Below are 20330 nucleotides of genomic sequence, written 5' to 3'. Positions count from 1 at the left end.
TGTGAGACCTCACCTGGCTGATTTGTGGGAATGTCTCCACAAATTCGCTAAATTCAGTAGCTTTTGCCTTCCAAGATTCATTTACACAATGTTGAATGCTTTAAATGAATGAGCATGAAGAGTGCTGGGCTGGAAAGTGATGATATGGGTGGTAGGGACTCCTCGGAGTAGAGGAGTAGAGTTTTACTATTATAACTAGGAGGCAAACAAAAAGGCGCTGAACGTGATCCATAATAAAAGAAGCACACACTCACAAAGCTCCGTACCAACTACATTAAAATGGAAATCATGATATTTGGAAATACAACTTAATTGGAAATCATTAAGTAATCTCATCAAACATTTTTCAGTGGGTGGCAGGGCTATGGCGGGAAAACGGCAATGGTTCTGGCACCTACTTAACTTGATTCCATGAAATTCACCCAACAGGCCTCCAGAGAAGATATTACTGCTTTGATATTACAAAGGGAAAAGCAGCTATGGCGTCTCTAAAAAGCACAACGTTCTAGGACTGGAATGACTTTAAATCCACACATAAATTTCTGAGTGATTTTGCCATAAGGTACTTTCCACCTTACTGTAAAGCACATCCTAAAATTGTCTGCAATGCAAATGGATTATGTGCATCCCATAGGAAACAGCACAGGTTGAGAAGCTGTTACTTCATTGCTCATTGCGACCCCTAGTGAAAAGTGTGGGGTCTCATCACTTTTGCCCCCACGTTTTGCCTGTTGGTTTCTCCACACTGTCAGGAGGATTTGACCAACTCCCTGTGGCTCAGGTTCGCTTATGCAGCCTGGTGGGGAAACCAGTGGGTATTGAAGACCTGCCTCTGGTGTGCCAGGAAGTTGTGCCTGCCGGCCACTCTGACTTGCGATCTTCCGCCTCAGTGTATGGCATCCTAAAGCTGGGTAATTAACATTGCCAGCATGATTAGAAGGTCCCTTCATCACTATTGCCGCTAGTCCTTCCGATTCCTGTGCCCGGTTTCTTCTTTATTGGAACCCAAGAACGAGCAAACATAGTATTTTCAAACATCTCTCCCCCTTCACTGGTAACACCAATACTCCACCATCATAATTCCCTCAGAAGCATTCAGTCTCTCCATCCTGAGGTGGTGAAATCCCTCTAGGCATTTATAAGTATACCTGGACATAAGCAATACAAGATACCATTGTATTAACTAAATATAGTGTCGCTAAGTTCGTACTTTTCCTTGGTTGATTTTATTTTATAAATAGGTATCACTGGCATTTTTCAAAATGCGGTAGGCGCAGAGACTATATATGATGGAATTACATCCTCCTTCCCTGTACTCAGCAACCGAGATCTTCCCCCTACGGGCACTCAAAGGTTTCATTGTCTGAAATATCAGCCTAAACGTAGTTTATGTTTAGTAAGCAACAACTGTAAATAGTCCCACATCCAAACGGAGTGGATTTAGGTTTCACTTTTCCAAGGAAAATCCATCAAAGAATTTTTCCACATACTTTAAAACCATCCCACGTATAGAATCCATTATTATTGATGGGGACAGGCCCGAGGGGCAGCGGCGGGGATTCCGGGGGACTGGGAGTGGGGGGTTGGGGTTACTCTTGTCTTTTTGCCCTCTCCTGCCGCCGGCTGCTCCAGTTTCTTTCGCTTTGCGGCGCGGTGGACAGGGTGAGCTCTCGGGACTGATGGCGGTTTTGGAAGAGGCCTGGGGCTAAGGACAGGCCAGGGCGGCGGGAGAGGCGGACCGCTGGCGTGGCTGGATCTGGGCGCGCTGTCGGACCTTCCACATCACCAGCTGCAGGCAGGCGTTTGCGTCCTCGCTGGAGTTGTGGCCGTCCTGGCTGTCCTGGATGATCTGTCCCAGGTAGTCGGCCGCGAGATTCCTGAGGGAGCGCTTGTAGGGGAAACCCAGGTAGTGCGGGAAGAGCACGGCCGTGTCCACCACGGTGCTGTGGATGAGCTTCAGGGCCAGCAGATCGCTCTCCAGGCTGTGCCCGATGAGGATGGTTTGGGCGCTGAAAAAGCTCAGCAGGATGGCTTGGACTTGGGGCAAGGTGATGCTCGTCTTGGCGACGTCGGCCTCGGTGACTCCGGAAAACCTGGTGTTGTAGTCCACGATCTCGTTGTCGGGCTTGACGAAGGTGTCGTACACCACTCGCATGTCGGCGTCCACCACGGTGACGCGGGTCAGCTCTAGGCCATGCGTGGTGTAGCACATCTCACAGTCCAAGGCGTAGATTCCTGGATAAGCGTCTCTGGACAACTCTTTCTTGAAGGTCTCCACGAAGCCATCGAGGCTCTCCTTGCGGCCGTCCCGCACGTGCTGCTTTGCCACCTGGCAGCCCACAGAGCCAGGAGCAGCTGCACAGCAGGTGTACTGGCTAACACGGCCTCCAGCCACCTGGCTCGAGCGGACCCGCCCCCAGTGATAATAACACAACTGGTCGCGTACACAGCGGCCCGAGGAGGACACCAGGTACTCGGTGCCACAACGGCAGCAGACCCTGCAGGAGGAGTCGCCGGGCCCCTTCCCCTGGCCAGTGAAGAGGACGGCGCCTCCGGGCCGCTCGGGGTGCGGGAAGGGGTAGCCGTTCTCCTTGAGCTGGTCCTGGGTGAGCAGGAACTCCTGGAGGCGGCCGTACAGGGCGGCCCTGCTGAGGCCGGGCATGGAGCTGGGGGTCAGGCCCTTGAGTCTCTTGAGGGTGTTCAGGACCACGTTCAGGTACCTGTTCTTGTTGGGGCTGCAGTCGTAGGCCACCTTCTCCTCGTTCAGCGCCTTCTCCTCGGCCTCCTGCTTGGAGGCGCAGAACTTGAGACACTTTTCGGCGAACAGTTGGAGATAGCCTCGGCGGATGACGGTGGGGACTTGGCACCCAGACCTTCGGAGGATAATGGCTTTCTTCAAACTCGGTAAGGATGGACCATGGACGATTCGCTTAGAGCTGATGGTGGTGGTGGTCTTGCATGCCATCCCTGACCTGTTGCGCGTCTTCCCTGGCTGTCTGCCGACCTTGGAGCCACTGGAGCGTTGGCTGCTGCTGGCCACCTGGGTTCTCTTGGCATCTGTGTAACCTGTGACCAAGCAAGGGCTGGAAGAGTGGGCGATCGTCTTCCTCTTCCTGGGGGCTGCGATGCGGACTCCCGAGGGCCTCTCTGTCAGCCTCGGGGCGCCTGGCAAGCAGCAGGCCGATCCCCTCTGCGCAGGGAAGTAGCACGCCTCCGTCACCATCTTGGGCCACGCTGGGGGCACCGCCTGACGCCTGTTCTGGGGCTCCGCCTGGATGTCCACAAATGCTGAGGCCTGGTTGTGCATCTGGGGCACCCGGAGCCCGAAGCTCTGGGCAGGCTGATGAGAGGGCAGTGGGAATTCTGGAGCCTCCAGGGCCGCCTCCTCGGCCACCTTCTTAGCTTCTGGGTAGCCAGGTGGGAACCAGCAGGGAGCTGTGGCTCGCAACATCTTGCTGCCTTCGGGAGCACCGGCCTGGCTCTGCTCCGCTCCCAGCTGGCGGCTTGCCTCCAGGGCCGCCTCCTCGGCCACCTTCTTAGCTTCTGGGTATCCAGGTGGGAACCAGCAGGGAGCTGTGGCTCGCAACATCTTGCTGCCTTCGGGAGCACCGGCCTGGCTCTGCTCCTCTCCCAACTGGCGGCTTCAATGAGCGCCGCGGCCGCCACGCGTCGCCTTTATAGACGCACAGGGCAGAGTGGGTGGGACTTCTCCTTGATAGGTTGCTGCTTCAATCCAATCACACTGAGCCTCATCTTCCACCAGACTCCAGCTTGGGAATGCCCCAGGGGGTGCGCTAGCGGAATCAACTGGAACTCCTGGTTGCTAACCTTGGAGCTAGGTTGCTTTTCCTGAGTTAATTAACTGTCCCTGCAGGGCCGTCCTATAATGGCTACTGGAATTGGGCTACCTAGGATTAAATGAGGGTTCAGGGAGGTTGGTCAACTTGCTTGGGCCCACACAGCACCCCATGGAGCCAGGACTGATCCAGCAGTCTGCTGCATGCTGGAGGGCAGGATCCCTCTGGGGTTGCCTTTCCCTGCTCTGTGCACTCCTCCTCTGCGGGCAAATTGAGGACAGGAAGTGGACCGCACCCACTTCTCTCCCAGGACTCGGGCAATGTTCAACACAGGGGGTCTTCAAAAGGTTCATAGAAAATGCACATGCTGAAGAAACTATGCATGGATTTCCACTGGTTTGCACTCAAATAAACTTGTCTTAACTTCTTATCACCTTTCTGAACTAGATCTAGTTTGAGGCACTGAGAAGGATGAGACATCCACTGAAAAGGACTCCTATCAGAGCAACATGAATTCCACGAAAATTGCAGCAGGAGCAAACATCACATTTCTGGTGAAGCTTGTGTGGAAGAATGAAGAAATCATTGATGTTTTCAGAAAAGCTTAGAAGGACACTACCCCAAAGAAATGAACTCTCTACGAATGTATAGCTTGTTTCAAGAAGAGGTGAGAAGATGTGGAAGATGAATCCTGCAGTGGCTGTGAAAACCACTGTGCCCAGATCAGCTGCAGTTACGACGAGAGCTATCAGTGGAAATTTTAAACAGGAGGGATCACGATCCTGACGCATCCCTCTGACAGATTATAACCGGAAGTTGGAACATGGCTTTACCAATATGATCTCGAGGGCAAGGCATCATCAAAGCGGTGGCTACCAAGAGGTGGCAGTGGTCCAGTCAAAGGAAAAGGAGGCCAGTCAGGAGCCAACATCATGGCATCGGTGTTTTGGGACACTCAAGGCATTTTGCTTGCTGACTTTCTGAAGGGCCAAACATCTGCTTTTTAGGAGAGTGTTCTGAGAAGCTTAGAAAAAGCTTTGGTAGAAACATGCTGGGAAAGTCTCACCAGATCCTTGTTCACCACCTCAGTGCTCTGCTCATTCCTCTCATCAAACAAGGGCAATTATGTCAGTTTCAATGGGCAGTCCTCAGGAATTCACCTTACGGGCTGCTTTCATTCCTTCTAGACTCTTTTTCTTTCCTAATGATAAAAAGTCTCCTTGCCTTGCTTGGAAAGATGAGAGAAAGTCTCCTTGCCTTGCTTGGACAGATGAGAGATGAGGTCCTCCTCTTCTCTCCCAGGACAGAATGGTCAGACTTGAGTTTCCTTTCTCCTCACTCTTCTCCTCCTTGAGGGAGGTGCTGTGCCGGACAGACCTACTCCCGTGTCTAGACACGGGTAGACTCGTTTAAGATCCTCACAGGCAATCCTCCATGGGGTCAAAGGGGAAGGACTTATTTCTTCAGGGCTCAGTAGTCCACATCCTTACGCGCACCTTCACCAGCCCAGGGCGGGGTAGCGGTGGGTGAAAGGGCGTGGCTCAGAGCCCGCTTCTTCCGCTCGGGCGTATCCTGGGAGGAACCCTTGTCCAGTGAGCAGGTCTTCGTCTCCACCAAATTCCCTAGGGGGACATTTCTGGCAGCCCTTCTTGTTCAGCAGCTTACGGGGGTCAGGTGGACCTCTGCTGGTCACCAGCCTGAAGCCCTTTCTCCATTTCAGCTACTTTTGCAGTTGCCTAGGTGACTTTTGAACCTCATTACCCAGAACAGCAAACGGACGAGGGGTGAGAAGAGTGCCGTCTGGGTTTGCAGCATAGTGCTGCCTTATAGGAGTTGTGCAGTCTTCGGTTGTGTGAGACCTCACCTGGCTGATTTGTGGGAATGTCTCCACAAATTCGCTAAATTCAGTAGCTTTTGCCTTCCAAGATTCATTTACACAATGTTGAATGCTTTAAATGAATGAGCATGAAGAGTGCTGGGCTGGAAAGTGATGATATGGGTGGTAGGGACTCCTCGGAGTAGAGGAGTAGAGTTTTACTATTATAACTAGGAGGCAAACAAAAAGGCGCTGAACGTGATCCATAATAAAAGAAGCACACACTCACAAAGCTCCGTACCAACTACATTAAAATGGAAATCATGATATTTGGAAATACAACTTAATTGGAAATCATTAAGTAATCTCATCAAACATTTTTCAGTGGGTGGCAGGGCTATGGCGGGAAAACGGCAATGGTTCTGGCACCTACTTAACTTGATTCCATGAAATTCACCCAACAGGCCTCCAGAGAAGATATTACTGCTTTGATATTACAAAGGGAAAAGCAGCTATGGCGTCTCTAAAAAGCACAACGTTCTAGGACTGGAATGACTTTAAATCCACACATAAATTTCTGAGTGATTTTGCCATAAGGTACTTTCCACCTTACTGTAAAGCACATCCTAAAATTGTCTGCAATGCAAATGGATTATGTGCATCCCATAGGAAACAGCACAGGTTGAGAAGCTGTTACTTCATTGCTCATTGCGACCCCTAGTGAAAAGTGTGGGGTCTCATCACTTTTGCCCCCACGTTTTGCCTGTTGGTTTCTCCACACTGTCAGGAGGATTTGACCAACTCCCTGTGGCTCAGGTTCGCTTATGCAGCCTGGTGGGGAAACCAGTGGGTATTGAAGACCTGCCTCTGGTGTGCCAGGAAGTTGTGCCTGCCGGCCACTCTGACTTGCGATCTTCCGCCTCAGTGTATGGCATCCTACAGCTGGGTAATTAACATTGCCAGCATGATTAGAAGGTCCCTTCATCACTATTGCCGCTAGTCCTTCCGACTCCTGTGCCCGGTTTCTTCTTTATTGGAACCCAAGAACGAGCAAACATAGTATTTTCAAACATCTCTCCCCCTTCACTGGTAACACCAATACTCCACCATCATAATTCCCTCAGAAGCATTCAGTCTCTCCATCCTGAGGTGGTGAAATCCCTCTAGGCATTTATAAGTATACCTGGACATAAGCAATACAAGATACCATTGTATTAACTAAATATAGTGTCGCTAAGTTCGTACTTTTCCTTGGTTGATTTTATTTTATAAATAGGTATCACTGGCATTTTTCAAAATGCGGTAGGCACAGAGACTATATATGATGGAATTACATCCTCCTTCCCTGTACTCAGCAACCGAGATCTTCCCCCTACGGGCACTCAAAGGTTTCATTGTCTGAAATATCAGCCTAAACGTAGTTTATGTTTAGTAAGCAACAACTGTAAATAGTCCCACATCCAAACGGAGTGGATTTAGGTTTCACTTTTCCAAGGAAAATCCATCAAAGAATTTTTCCACATACTTTAAAACCATCCCACGTATAGAATCCATTATTATTGATGGGGACAGGCCCGAGGGGCAGCGGCGGGGATTCCGGGGGACTGGGAGTGGGGGGTTGGGGTTACTCTTGGCTTTTTGCCCTCTCCTGCCGCCGGCTGCTCCAGTTTCTTTCGCTTTGCGGCGCGGTGGACAGGGTGAGCTCTCGGGACTGATGGCGGTTTTGGAAGAGGCCTGGGGCTAAGGACAGGCCAGGGCGGCGGGAGAGGCGGACCGCTGGCGTGGCTGGATCTGGGCGCGCTGTCGGACCTTCCACATCACCAGCTGCAGGCAGGCGTTTGCGTCCTCGCTGGAGTTGTGGCCGTCCTGGCTGTCCTGGATGATCTGTCCCAGGTAGTCGGCCGCGAGATTCCTGAGGGAGCGCTTGTAGGGGAAACCCAGGTAGTGCGGGAAGAGCACGGCCGTGTCCACCACGGTGCTGTGGATGAGCTTCAGGGCCAGCAGATCGCTCTCCAGGCTGTGCCCGATGAGGATGGTTTGGGCGCTGAAAAAGCTCAGCAGGATGGCTTGGACTTGGGGCAAGGTGATGCTCGTCTTGGCGACGTCGGCCTCGGTGACTCCGGAAAACCTGGTGTTGTAGTCCACGATCTCGTTGTCGGGCTTGACGAAGGTGTCGTACACCACTCGCATGTCGGCGTCCACCACGGTGACGCGGGTCAGCTCTAGGCCATGCGTGGTGTAGCACATCTCACAGTCCAAGGCGTAGATTCCTGGATAAGCGTCTCTGGACAACTCTTTCTTGAAGGTCTCCACGAAGCCATCGAGGCTCTCCTTGCGGCCGTCCCGCACGTGCTGCTTTGCCACCTGGCAGCCCACAGAGCCAGGAGCAGCTGCACAGCAGGTGTACTGGCTAACACGGCCTCCAGCCACCTGGCTCGAGCGGACCCGCCCCCAGTGATAATAACACAACTGGTCGCGTACACAGCGGCCCGAGGAGGACACCAGGTACTCGGTGCCACAACGGCAGCAGACCCTGCAGGAGGAGTCGCCGGGCCCCTTCCCCTGGCCAGTGAAGAGGACGGCGCCTCCGGGCCGCTCGGGGTGCGGGAAGGGGTAGCCGTTCTCCTTGAGCTGGTCCTGGGTGAGCAGGAACTCCTGGAGGCGGCCGTACAGGGCGGCCCTGCTGAGGCCGGGCATGGAGCTGGGGGTCAGGCCCTTGAGTCTCTTGAGGGTGTTCAGGACCACGTTCAGGTACCTGTTCTTGTTGGGGCTGCAGTCGTAGGCCACCTTCTCCTCGTTCAGCGCCTTCTCCTCGGCCTCCTGCTTGGAGGCGCAGAACTTGAGACACTTTTCGGCGAACAGTTGGAGATAGCCTCGGCGGATGACGGTGGGGACTTGGCACCCAGACCTTCGGAGGATAATGGCTTTCTTCAAACTCGGTAAGGATGGACCATGGACGATTCGCTTAGAGCTGATGGTGGTGGTGGTCTTGCATGCCATCCCTGACCTGTTGCGCGTCTTCCCTGGCTGTCTGCCGACCTTGGAGCCACTGGAGCGTTGGCTGCTGCTGGCCACCTGGGTTCTCTTGGCATCTGTGTAACCTGTGACCAAGCAAGGGCTGGAAGAGTGGGCGATCGTCTTCCTCTTCCTGGGGGCTGCGATGCGGACTCCCGAGGGCCTCTCTGTCAGCCTCGGGGCGCCTGGCAAGCAGCAGGCCGATCCCCTCTGCGCAGGGAAGTAGCACGCCTCCGTCACCATCTTGGGCCACGCTGGGGGCACCGCCTGACGCCTGTTCTGGGGCTCCGCCTGGATGTCCACAAATGCTGAGGCCTGGTTGTGCATCTGGGGCACCCGGAGCCCGAAGCTCTGGGCAGGCTGATGAGAGGGCAGTGGGAATTCTGGAGCCTCCAGGGCCGCCTCCTCGGCCACCTTCTTAGCTTCTGGGTAGCCAGGTGGGAACCAGCAGGGAGCTGTGGCTCGCAACATCTTGCTGCCTTCGGGAGCACCGGCCTGGCTCTGCTCCGCTCCCAGCTGGCGGCTTGCCTCCAGGGCCGCCTCCTCGGCCACCTTCTTAGCTTCTGGGTATCCAGGTGGGAACCAGCAGGGAGCTGTGGCTCGCAACATCTTGCTGCCTTCGGGAGCACCGGCCTGGCTCTGCTCCTCTCCCAACTGGCGGCTTCAATGAGCGCCGCGGCCGCCACGCGTCGCCTTTATAGACGCACAGGGCAGAGTGGGTGGGACTTCTCCTTGATAGGTTGCTGCTTCAATCCAATCACACTGAGCCTCATCTTCCACCAGACTCCAGCTTGGGAATGCCCCAGGGGGTGCGCTAGCGGAATCAACTGGAACTCCTGGTTGCTAACCTTGGAGCTAGGTTGCTTTTCCTGAGTTAATTAACTGTCCCTGCAGGGCCGTCCTATAATGGCTACTGGAATTGGGCTACCTAGGATTAAATGAGGGTTCAGGGAGGTTGGTCAACTTGCTTGGGCCCACACAGCACCCCATGGAGCCAGGACTGATCCAGCAGTCTGCTGCATGCTGGAGGGCAGGATCCCTCTGGGGTTGCCTTTCCCTGCTCTGTGCACTCCTCCTCTGCGGGCAAATTGAGGACAGGAAGTGGACCGCACCCACTTCTCTCCCAGGACTCGGGCAATGTTCAACACAGGGGGTCTTCAAAAGGTTCATAGAAAATGCACATGCTGAAGAAACTATGCATGGATTTCCACTGGTTTGCACTCAAATAAACTTGTCTTAACTTCTTATCACCTTTCTGAACTAGATCTAGTTTGAGGCACTGAGAAGGATGAGACATCCACTGAAAAGGACTCCTATCAGAGCAACATGAATTCCACGAAAATTGCAGCAGGAGCAAACATCACATTTCTGGTGAAGCTTGTGTGGAAGAATGAAGAAATCATTGATGTTTTCAGAAAAGCTTAGAAGGACACTACCCCAAAGAAATGAACTCTCTACGAATGTATAGCTTGTTTCAAGAAGAGGTGAGAAGATGTGGAAGATGAATCCTGCAGTGGCTGTGAAAACCACTGTGCCCAGATCAGCTGCAGTTACGACGAGAGCTATCAGTGGAAATTTTAAACAGGAGGGATCACGATCCTGACGCATCCCTCTGACAGATTATAACCGGAAGTTGGAACATGGCTTTACCAATATGATCTCGAGGGCAAGGCATCATCAAAGCGGTGGCTACCAAGAGGTGGCAGTGGTCCAGTCAAAGGAAAAGGAGGCCAGTCAGGAGCCAACATCATGGCATCGGTGTTTTGGGACACTCAAGGCATTTTGCTTGCTGACTTTCTGAAGGGCCAAACATCTGCTTTTTAGGAGAGTGTTCTGAGAAGCTTAGAAAAAGCTTTGGTAGAAACATGCTGGGAAAGTCTCACCAGATCCTTGTTCACCACCTCAGTGCTCTGCTCATTCCTCTCATCAAACAAGGGCAATTATGTCAGTTTCAATGGGCAGTCCTCAGGAATTCACCTTACGGGCTGCTTTCATTCCTTCTAGACTCTTTTTCTTTCCTAATGATAAAAAGTCTCCTTGCCTTGCTTGGAAAGATGAGAGAAAGTCTCCTTGCCTTGCTTGGACAGATGAGAGATGAGGTCCTCCTCTTCTCTCCCAGGACAGAATGGTCAGACTTGAGTTTCCTTTCTCCTCACTCTTCTCCTCCTTGAGGGAGGTGCTGTGCCGGACAGACCTACTCCCGTGTCTAGACACGGGTAGACTCGTTTAAGATCCTCACAGGCAATCCTCCATGGGGTCAAAGGGGAAGGACTTATTTCTTCAGGGCTCAGTAGTCCACATCCTTACGCGCACCTTCACCAGCCCAGGGCGGGGTAGCGGTGGGTGAAAGGGCGTGGCTCAGAGCCCGCTTCTTCCGCTCGGGCGTATCCTGGGAGGAACCCTTGTCCAGTGAGCAGGTCTTCGTCTCCACCAAATTCCCTAGGGGGACATTTCTGGCAGCCCTTCTTGTTCAGCAGCTTACGGGGGTCAGGTGGACCTCTGCTGGTCACCAGCCTGAAGCCCTTTCTCCATTTCAGCTACTTTTGCAGTTGCCTAGGTGACTTTTGAACCTCATTACCCAGAACAGCAAACGGACGAGGGGTGAGAAGAGTGCCGTCTGGGTTTGCAGCATAGTGCTGCCTTATAGGAGTTGTGCAGTCTTCGGTTGTGTGAGACCTCACCTGGCTGATTTGTGGGAATGTCTCCACAAATTCGCTAAATTCAGTAGCTTTTGCCTTCCAAGATTCATTTACACAATGTTGAATGCTTTAAATGAATGAGCATGAAGAGTGCTGGGCTGGAAAGTGATGATATGGGTGGTAGGGACTCCTCGGAGTAGAGGAGTAGAGTTTTACTATTATAACTAGGAGGCAAACAAAAAGGCGCTGAACGTGATCCATAATAAAAGAAGCACACACTCACAAAGCTCCGTACCAACTACATTAAAATGGAAATCATGATATTTGGAAATACAACTTAATTGGAAATCATTAAGTAATCTCATCAAACATTTTTCAGTGGGTGGCAGGGCTATGGCGGGAAAACGGCAATGGTTCTGGCACCTACTTAACTTGATTCCATGAAATTCACCCAACAGGCCTCCAGAGAAGATATTACTGCTTTGATATTACAAAGGGAAAAGCAGCTATGGCGTCTCTAAAAAGCACAACGTTCTAGGACTGGAATGACTTTAAATCCACACATAAATTTCTGAGTGATTTTGCCATAAGGTACTTTCCACCTTACTGTAAAGCACATCCTAAAATTGTCTGCAATGCAAATGGATTATGTGCATCCCATAGGAAACAGCACAGGTTGAGAAGCTGTTACTTCATTGCTCATTGCGACCCCTAGTGAAAAGTGTGGGGTCTCATCACTTTTGCCCCCACGTTTTGCCTGTTGGTTTCTCCACACTGTCAGGAGGATTTGACCAACTCCCTGTGGCTCAGGTTCGCTTATGCAGCCTGGTGGGGAAACCAGTGGGTATTGAAGACCTGCCTCTGGTGTGCCAGGAAGTTGTGCCTGCCGGCCACTCTGACTTGCGATCTTCCGCCTCAGTGTATGGCATCCTAAAGCTGGGTAATTAACATTGCCAGCATGATTAGAAGGTCCCTTCATCACTATTGCCACTAGTCCTTCCGATTCCTGTGCCCGGTTTCTTCTTTATTGGAACCCAAGAACGAGCAAACATAGTATTTTCAAACATCTCTCCCCCTTCACTGGTAACACCAATACTCCACCATCATAATTCCCTCAGAAGCATTCAGTCTCTCCATCCTGAGGTGGTGAAATCCCTCTAGGCATTTATAAGTATACCTGGACATAAGCAATACAAGATACCATTGTATTAACTAAATATAGTGTCGCTAAGTTCGTACTTTTCCTTGGTTGATTTTATTTTATAAATAGGTATCACTGGCATTTTTCAAAATGCGGTAGGCGCAGAGACTATATATGATGGAATTACATCCTCCTTCCCTGTACTCAGCAACCGAGATCTTCCCCCTACGGGCACTCAAAGGTTTCATTGTCTGAAATATCAGCCTAAACGTAGTTTATGTTTAGTAAGCAACAACTGTAAATAGTCCCACATCCAAACGGAGTGGATTTAGGTTTCACTTTTCCAAGGAAAATCCATCAAAGAATTTTTCCACATACTTTAAAACCATCCCACGTATAGAATCCATTATTATTGATGGGGACAGGCCCGAGGGGCAGCGGCGGGGATTCCGGGGGACTGGGAGTGGGGGGTTGGGGTTACTCTTGTCTTTTTGCCCTCTCCTGCCGCCGGCTGCTCCAGTTTCTTTCGCTTTGCGGCGCGGTGGACAGGGTGAGCTCTCGGGACTGATGGCGGTTTTGGAAGAGGCCTGGGGCTAAGGACAGGCCAGGGCGGCGGGAGAGGCGGACCGCTGGCATGGCTGGATCTGGGCGCGCTGTCGGACCTTCCACATCACCAGCTGCAGGCAGGCGTTTGCGTCCTCGCTGGAGTTGTGGCCGTCCTGGCTGTCCTGGATGATCTGTCCCAGGTAGTCGGCCGCGAGATTCCTGAGGGAGCGCTTGTAGGGGAAACCCAGGTAGTGCGGGAAGAGCACGGCCGTGTCCACCACGGTGCTGTGGATGAGCTTCAGGGCCAGCAGATCGCTCTCCAGGCTGTGCCCGATGAGGATGGTTTGGGCGCTGAAAAAGCTCAGCAGGATGGCTTGGACTTGGGGCAAGGTGATGCTCGTCTTGGCGACGTCGGCCTCGGTGACTCCGGAAAACCTGGTGTTGTAGTCCACGATCTCGTTGTCGGGCTTGACGAAGGTGTCGTACACCACTCGCATGTCGGCGTCCACCACGGTGACGCGGGTCAGCTCTAGGCCATGCGTGGTGTAGCACATCTCACAGTCCAAGGCGTAGATTCCTGGATAAGCGTCTCTGGACAACTCTTTCTTGAAGGTCTCCACGAAGCCATCGAGGCTCTCCTTGCGGCCGTCCCGCACGTGCTGCTTTGCCACCTGGCAGCCCACAGAGCCAGGAGCAGCTGCACAGCAGGTGTACTGGCTAACCCGGCCTCCAGCCACCTGGCTCGAGCGGACCCGCCCCCAGTGATAATAACACAACTGGTCGCGTACACAGCGGCCCGAGGAGGACACCAGGTACTCGGTGCCACAACGGCAGCAGACCCTGCAGGAGGAGTCGCCGGGCCCCTTCCCCTGGCCAGTGAAGAGGACGGCGCCTCCGGGCCGCTCGGGGTGCGGGAAGGGGTAGCCGTTCTCCTTGAGCTGGTCCTGGGTGAGCAGGAACTCCTGGAGGCGGCCGTACAGGGCGGCCCTGCTGAGGCCGGGCATGGAGCTGGGGGTCAGGCCCTTGAGTCTCTTGAGGGTGTTCAGGACCACGTTCAGGTACCTGTTCTTGTTGGGGCTGCAGTCGTAGGCCACCTTCTCCTCGTTCAGCGCCTTCTCCTCGGCCTCCTGCTTGGAGGCGCAGAACTTGAGACACTTTTCGGCGAACAGTTGGAGATAGCCTCGGCGGATGACGGTGGGGACTTGGCACCCAGACCTTCGGAGGATAATGGCTTTCTTCAAACTCGGTAAGGATGGACCATGGACGATTCGCTTAGAGCTGATGGTGGTGGTGGTCTTGCATGCCATCCCTGACCTGTTGCGCGTCTTCCCTGGCTGTCTGCCGACCTTGGAGCCACTGGAGCGTTGGCTGCTGCTGGCCACCTGGGTTCTCTTGGCATCTGTGTAACCTGTGACCAAGCAAGGGCTGGAAGAGTGGGCGATCGTCTTCCTCTTCCTGGGGGCTGCGATGCGGACTCCCGAGGGCCTCTCTGTCAGCCTCGGGGCGCCTGGCAAGCAGCAGGCCGATCCCCTCTGCGCAGGGAAGTAGCACGCCTCCGTCACCATCTTGGGCCACGCTGGGGGCACCGCCTGACGCCTGTTCTGGGGCTCCGCCTGGATGTCCACAAATGCTGAGGCCTGGTTGTGCATCTGGGGCACCCGGAGCCCGAAGCTCTGGGCAGGCTGATGAGAGGGCAGTGGGAATTCTGGAGCCTCCAGGGCCGCCTCCTCGGCCACCTTCTTAGCTTCTGGGTAGCCAGGTGGGAACCAGCAGGGAGCTGTGGCTCGCAACATCTTGCTGCCTTCGGGAGCACCGGCCTGGCTCTGCTCCGCTCCCAGCTGGCGGCTTGCCTCCAGGGCCGCCTCCTCGGCCACCTTCTTAGCTTCTGGGTATCCAGGTGGGAACCAGCAGGGAGCTGTGGCTCGCAACATCTTGCTGCCTTCGGGAGCACCGGCCTGGCTCTGCTCCTCTCCCAACTGGCGGCTTCAATGAGCGCCGCGGCCGCCACGCGTCGCCTTTATAGACGCACAGGGCAGAGTGGGTGGGACTTCTCCTTGATAGGTTGCTGCTTCAATCCAATCACACTGAGCCTCATCTTCCACCAGACTCCAGCTTGGGAATGCCCCAGGGGGTGCGCTAGCGGAATCAACTGGAACTCCTGGTTGCTAACCTTGGAGCTAGGTTGCTTTTCCTGAGTTAATTAACTGTCCCTGCAGGGCCGTCCTATAATGGCTACTGGAATTGGGCTACCTAGGATTAAATGAGGGTTCAGGGAGGTTGGTCAACTTGCTTGGGCCCACACAGCACCCCATGGAGCCAGGACTGATCCAGCAGTCTGCTGCATGCTGGAGGGCAGGATCCCTCTGGGGTTGCCTTTCCCTGCTCTGTGCACTCCTCCTCTGCGGGCAAATTGAGGACAGGAAGTGGACCGCACCCACTTCTCTCCCAGGACTCGGGCAATGTTCAACACAGGGGGTCTTCAAAAGGTTCATAGAAAATGCACATGCTGAAGAAACTATGCATGGATTTCCACTGGTTTGCACTCAAATAAACTTGTCTTAACTTCTTATCACCTTTCTGAACTAGATCTAGTTTGAGGCACTGAGAAGGATGAGACATCCACTGAAAAGGACTCCTATCAGAGCAACATGAATTCCACGAAAATTGCAGCAGGAGCAAACATCACATTTCTGGTGAAGCTTGTGTGGAAGAATGAAGAAATCATTGATGTTTTCAGAAAAGCTTAGAAGGACACTACCCCAAAGAAATGAACTCTCTACGAATGTATAGCTTGTTTCAAGAAGAGGTGAGAAGATGTGGAAGATGAATCCTGCAGTGGCTGTGAAAACCACTGTGCCCAGATCAGCTGCAGTTACGACGAGAGCTATCAGTGGAAATTTTAAACAGGAGGGATCACGATCCTGACGCATCCCTCTGACAGATTATAACCGGAAGTTGGAACATGGCTTTACCAATATGATCTCGAGGGCAAGGCATCATCAAAGCGGTGGCTACCAAGAGGTGGCAGTGGTCCAGTCAAAGGAAAAGGAGGCCAGTCAGGAGCCAACATCATGGCATCGGTGTTTTGGGACACTCAAGGCATTTTGCTTGCTGACTTTCTGAAGGGCCAAACATCTGCTTTTTAGGAGAGTGTTCTGAGAAGCTTAGAAAAAGCTTTGGTAGAAACATGCTGGGAAAGTCTCACCAGATCCTTGTTCACCACCTCAGTGCTCTGCTCATTCCTCTCATCAAACAAGGGCAATTATGTCAGTTTCAATGGGCAGTCCTCAGGAATTCACCTTACGGGCTGCTTTCATTCCTTCTAGACTCTTTTTCTTTCCTAATGATAAAAAGTCTCCTTGCCTTGCTTGGAAAGATGAGAGAAAGTCTCCTTGCCTTGCTTGGACAGATGAGAGATGAGGTCCTCCTCTTCTCTCCCAGGACAGAATGGTCAGACTTGAGTTTCCTTTCTCCTCACTCTTCTCCTCCTTGAGGGAGGTGCTGTGCCGGACAGACCTACTCCCGTGTCTAGACACGGGTAGACTCGTTTAAGATCCTCACAGGCAATCCTCCATGGGGTCAAAGGGGAAGGACTTATTTCTTCAGGGCTCAGTAGTCCACATCCTTACGCGCACCTTCACCAGCCCAGGGCGGGGTAGCGGTGGGTGAAAGGGCGTGGCTCAGAGCCCGCTTCTTCCGCTCGGGCGTATCCTGGGAGGAACCCTTGTCCAGTGAGCAGGTCTTCGTCTCCACCAAATTCCCTAGGGGGACATTTCTGGCAGCCCTTCTTGTTCAGCAGCTTACGGGGGTCAGGTGGACCTCTGCTGGTCACCAGCCTGAAGCCCTTTCTCCATTTCAGCTACTTTTGCAGTTGCCTAGGTGACTTTTGAACCTCATTACCCAGAACAGCAAACGGACGAGGGGTGAGAAGAGTGCCGTCTGGGTTTGCAGCATAGTGCTGCCTTATAGGAGTTGTGCAGTCTTCGGTTGTGTGAGACCTCACCTGGCTGATTTGTGGGAATGTCTCCACAAATTCGCTAAATTCAGTAGCTTTTGCCTTCCAAGATTCATTTACACAATGTTGAATGCTTTAAATGAATGAGCATGAAGAGTGCTGGGCTGGAAAGTGATGATATGGGTGGTAGGGACTCCTCGGAGTAGAGGAGTAGAGTTTTACTATTATAACTAGGAGGCAAACAAAAAGGCGCTGAACGTGATCCATAATAAAAGAAGCACACACTCACAAAGCTCCGTACCAACTACATTAAAATGGAAATCATGATATTTGGAAATACAACTTAATTGGAAATCATTAAGTAATCTCATCAAACATTTTTCAGTGGGTGGCAGGGCTATGGCGGGAAAACGGCAATGGTTCTGGCACCTACTTAACTTGATTCCATGAAATTCACCCAACAGGCCTCCAGAGAAGATATTACTGCTTTGATATTACAAAGGGAAAAGCAGCTATGGCGTCTCTAAAAAGCACAACGTTCTAGGACTGGAATGACTTTAAATCCACACATAAATTTCTGAGTGATTTTGCCATAAGGTACTTTCCACCTTACTGTAAAGCACATCCTAAAATTGTCTGCAATGCAAATGGATTATGTGCATCCCATAGGAAACAGCACAGGTTGAGAAGCTGTTACTTCATTGCTCATTGCGACCCCTAGTGAAAAGTGTGGGGTCTCATCACTTTTGCCCCCACGTTTTGCCTGTTGGTTTCTCCACACTGTCAGGAGGATTTGACCAACTCCCTGTGGCTCAGGTTCGCTTATGCAGCCTGGTGGGGAAACCAGTGGGTATTGAAGACCTGCCTCTGGTGTGCCAGGAAGTTGTGCCTGCCGGCCACTCTGACTTGCGATCTTCCGCCTCAGTGTATGGCATCCTACAGCTGGGTAATTAACATTGCCAGCATGATTAGAAGGTCCCTTCATCACTATTGCCGCTAGTCCTTCCGACTCCTGTGCCCGGTTTCTTCTTTATTGGAACCCAAGAACGAGCAAACATAGTATTTTCAAACATCTCTCCCCCTTCACTGGTAACACCAATACTCCACCATCATAATTCCCTCAGAAGCATTCAGTCTCTCCATCCTGAGGTGGTGAAATCCCTCTAGGCATTTATAAGTATACCTGGACATAAGCAATACAAGATACCATTGTATTAACTAAATATAGTGTCGCTAAGTTCGTACTTTTCCTTGGTTGATTTTATTTTATAAATAGGTATCACTGGCATTTTTCAAAATGCGGTAGGCGCAGAGAGTATATATGATGGAATTACATCCTCCTTCCCTGCACTCAGCAACCGAGATCTTCCCCCTACGGGCACTCAAAGGTTTCATTGTCTGAAATATCAGCCTAAACGTAGTTTATGTTTAGTAAGCAACAACTGTAAATAGTCCCACATCCAAACGGAGTGGATTTAGGTTTCACTTTTCCAAGGAAAATCCATCAAAGAATTTTTCCACATACTTTAAAACCATCCCACGTATAGAATCCATTATTATTGATGGGGACAGGCCCGAGGGGCAGCGGCGGGGATTCCGGGGGACTGGGAGTGGGGGGTTGGGGTTACTCTTGTCTTTTTGCCCTCTCCTGCCGCCGGCTGCTTCAGTTTCTTTCGCTTTGCGGCGCGGTGGACAGGGTGAGCTCTCGGGACTGATGGCGGTTTTGGAAGAGGCCTGGGGCTAAGGACAGGCCAGGGCGGCGGGAGAGGCGGACCGCTGGCATGGCTGGATCTGGGCGCGCTGTCGGACCTTCCACATCACCAGCTGCAGGCAGGCGTTTGCGTCCTCGCTGGAGTTGTGGCCGTCCTGGCTGTCCTGGATGATCTGTCCCAGGTAGTCGGCCGCGAGATTCCTGAGGGAGCGCTTGTAGGGGAAACCCAGGTAGTGCGGGAAGAGCACGGCCGTGTCCACCACGGTGCTGTGGATGAGCTTCAGGGCCAGCAGATCGCTCTCCAGGCTGTGCCCGATGAGGATGGTTTGGGCGCTGAAAAAGCTCAGCAGGATGGCTTGGACTTGGGGCAAGGTGATGCTCGTCTTGGCGACGTCGGCCTCGGTGACTCCGGAAAACCTGGTGTTGTAGTCCACGATCTCGTTGTCGGGCTTGACGAAGGTGTCATACACCACTCGCATGTCGGCGTCCACCACGGTGACGCGGGTCAGCTCTAGGCCATGCGTGGTGTAGCACATCTCACAGTCCAAGGCGTAGATTCCTGGATAAGCGTCTCTGGACAACTCTTTCTTGAAGGTCTCCACGAAGCCATCGAGGCTCTCCTTGCGGCCGTCCCGCACGTGCTGCTTTGCCACCTGGCAGCCCACAGAGCCAGGAGCAGCTGCACAGCAGGTGTACTGGCTAACCCGGCCTCCAGCCACCTGGCTCGAGCGGACCCGCCCCCAGTGATAATAACACAACTGGTCGCGTACACAGCGGCCCGAGGAGGACACCAGGTACTCGGTGCCACAACGGCAGCAGACCCTGCAGGAGGAGTCGCCGGGCCCCTTCCCCTGGCCAGTGAAGAGGACGGCGCCTCCGGGCCGCTCGGGGTGCGGGAAGGGGTAGCCGTTCTCCTTGAGCTGGTCCTGGGTGAGCAGGAACTCCTGGAGGCGGCCGTACAGGGCGGCCCTGCTGAGGCCGGGCATGGAGCTGGGGGTCAGGCCCTTGAGTCTCTTGAGGGTGTTCAGGACCACGTTCAGGTACCTGTTCTTGTTGGGGCTGCAGTCGTAGGCCACCTTCTCCTCGTTCAGCGCCTTCTCCTCGGCCTCCTGCTTGGAGGCGCAGAACTTGAGACACTCTTCGGCGAACAGTTGGAGATAGCCTCGGCGGATGACGGTGGGGACTTGGCACCCAGACCTTCGGAGGATAATGGCTTTCTTCAAACTCGGTAAGGATGGACCACGGACGATTCGCTTAGAGCTGATGGTGGTGGTGGTCTTGCATGCCATCCCTGACCTGTTGCGCGTCTTCCCTGGCTGTCTGCCGACTTTGGAGCCACTGGAGCGTTGGCTGCTGCTGGCCACCCGGGTTCTCTTGGCATCTGTGTAACCTGTGACCAAGCAAGGGCTGGAAGAGTGGGCGATCGTCTTCCTCTTCCTGGGGGCTGCGATGCGGACTCCCGAGGGCCTCTCTGTCAGCCTCGGGGCGCCTGGCAAGCAGCAGGCCGATCCCCTCTGCGCAGGGAAGTAGCACGCCTCCGTCACCATCTTGGGCCACGCTGGGGGCACCGCCGGACCCCTGTTCTGGGGCTCCGCCTGGATGTCCACAAATGCTGAGGCTTGGTTGTGCATCTGGGGCACCCGGAGCCCGAAGCTCTGGGCAGGCTGATGAGAGGGCAGTGGGAATTCTGGAGCCTCCAGGGCCGCCTCC

The sequence above is a fragment of the Gorilla gorilla genome, chromosome 22 (assembly GCF_029281585.2).
Source record: "Gorilla gorilla gorilla isolate KB3781 chromosome 22, NHGRI_mGorGor1-v2.1_pri, whole genome shotgun sequence".
NCBI lineage: Eukaryota > Metazoa > Chordata > Mammalia > Primates > Hominidae > Gorilla > Gorilla gorilla.
The sequence above is the reverse complement of the archived record's forward strand: the minus strand, read 5'-3'. Positions refer to the sequence as shown.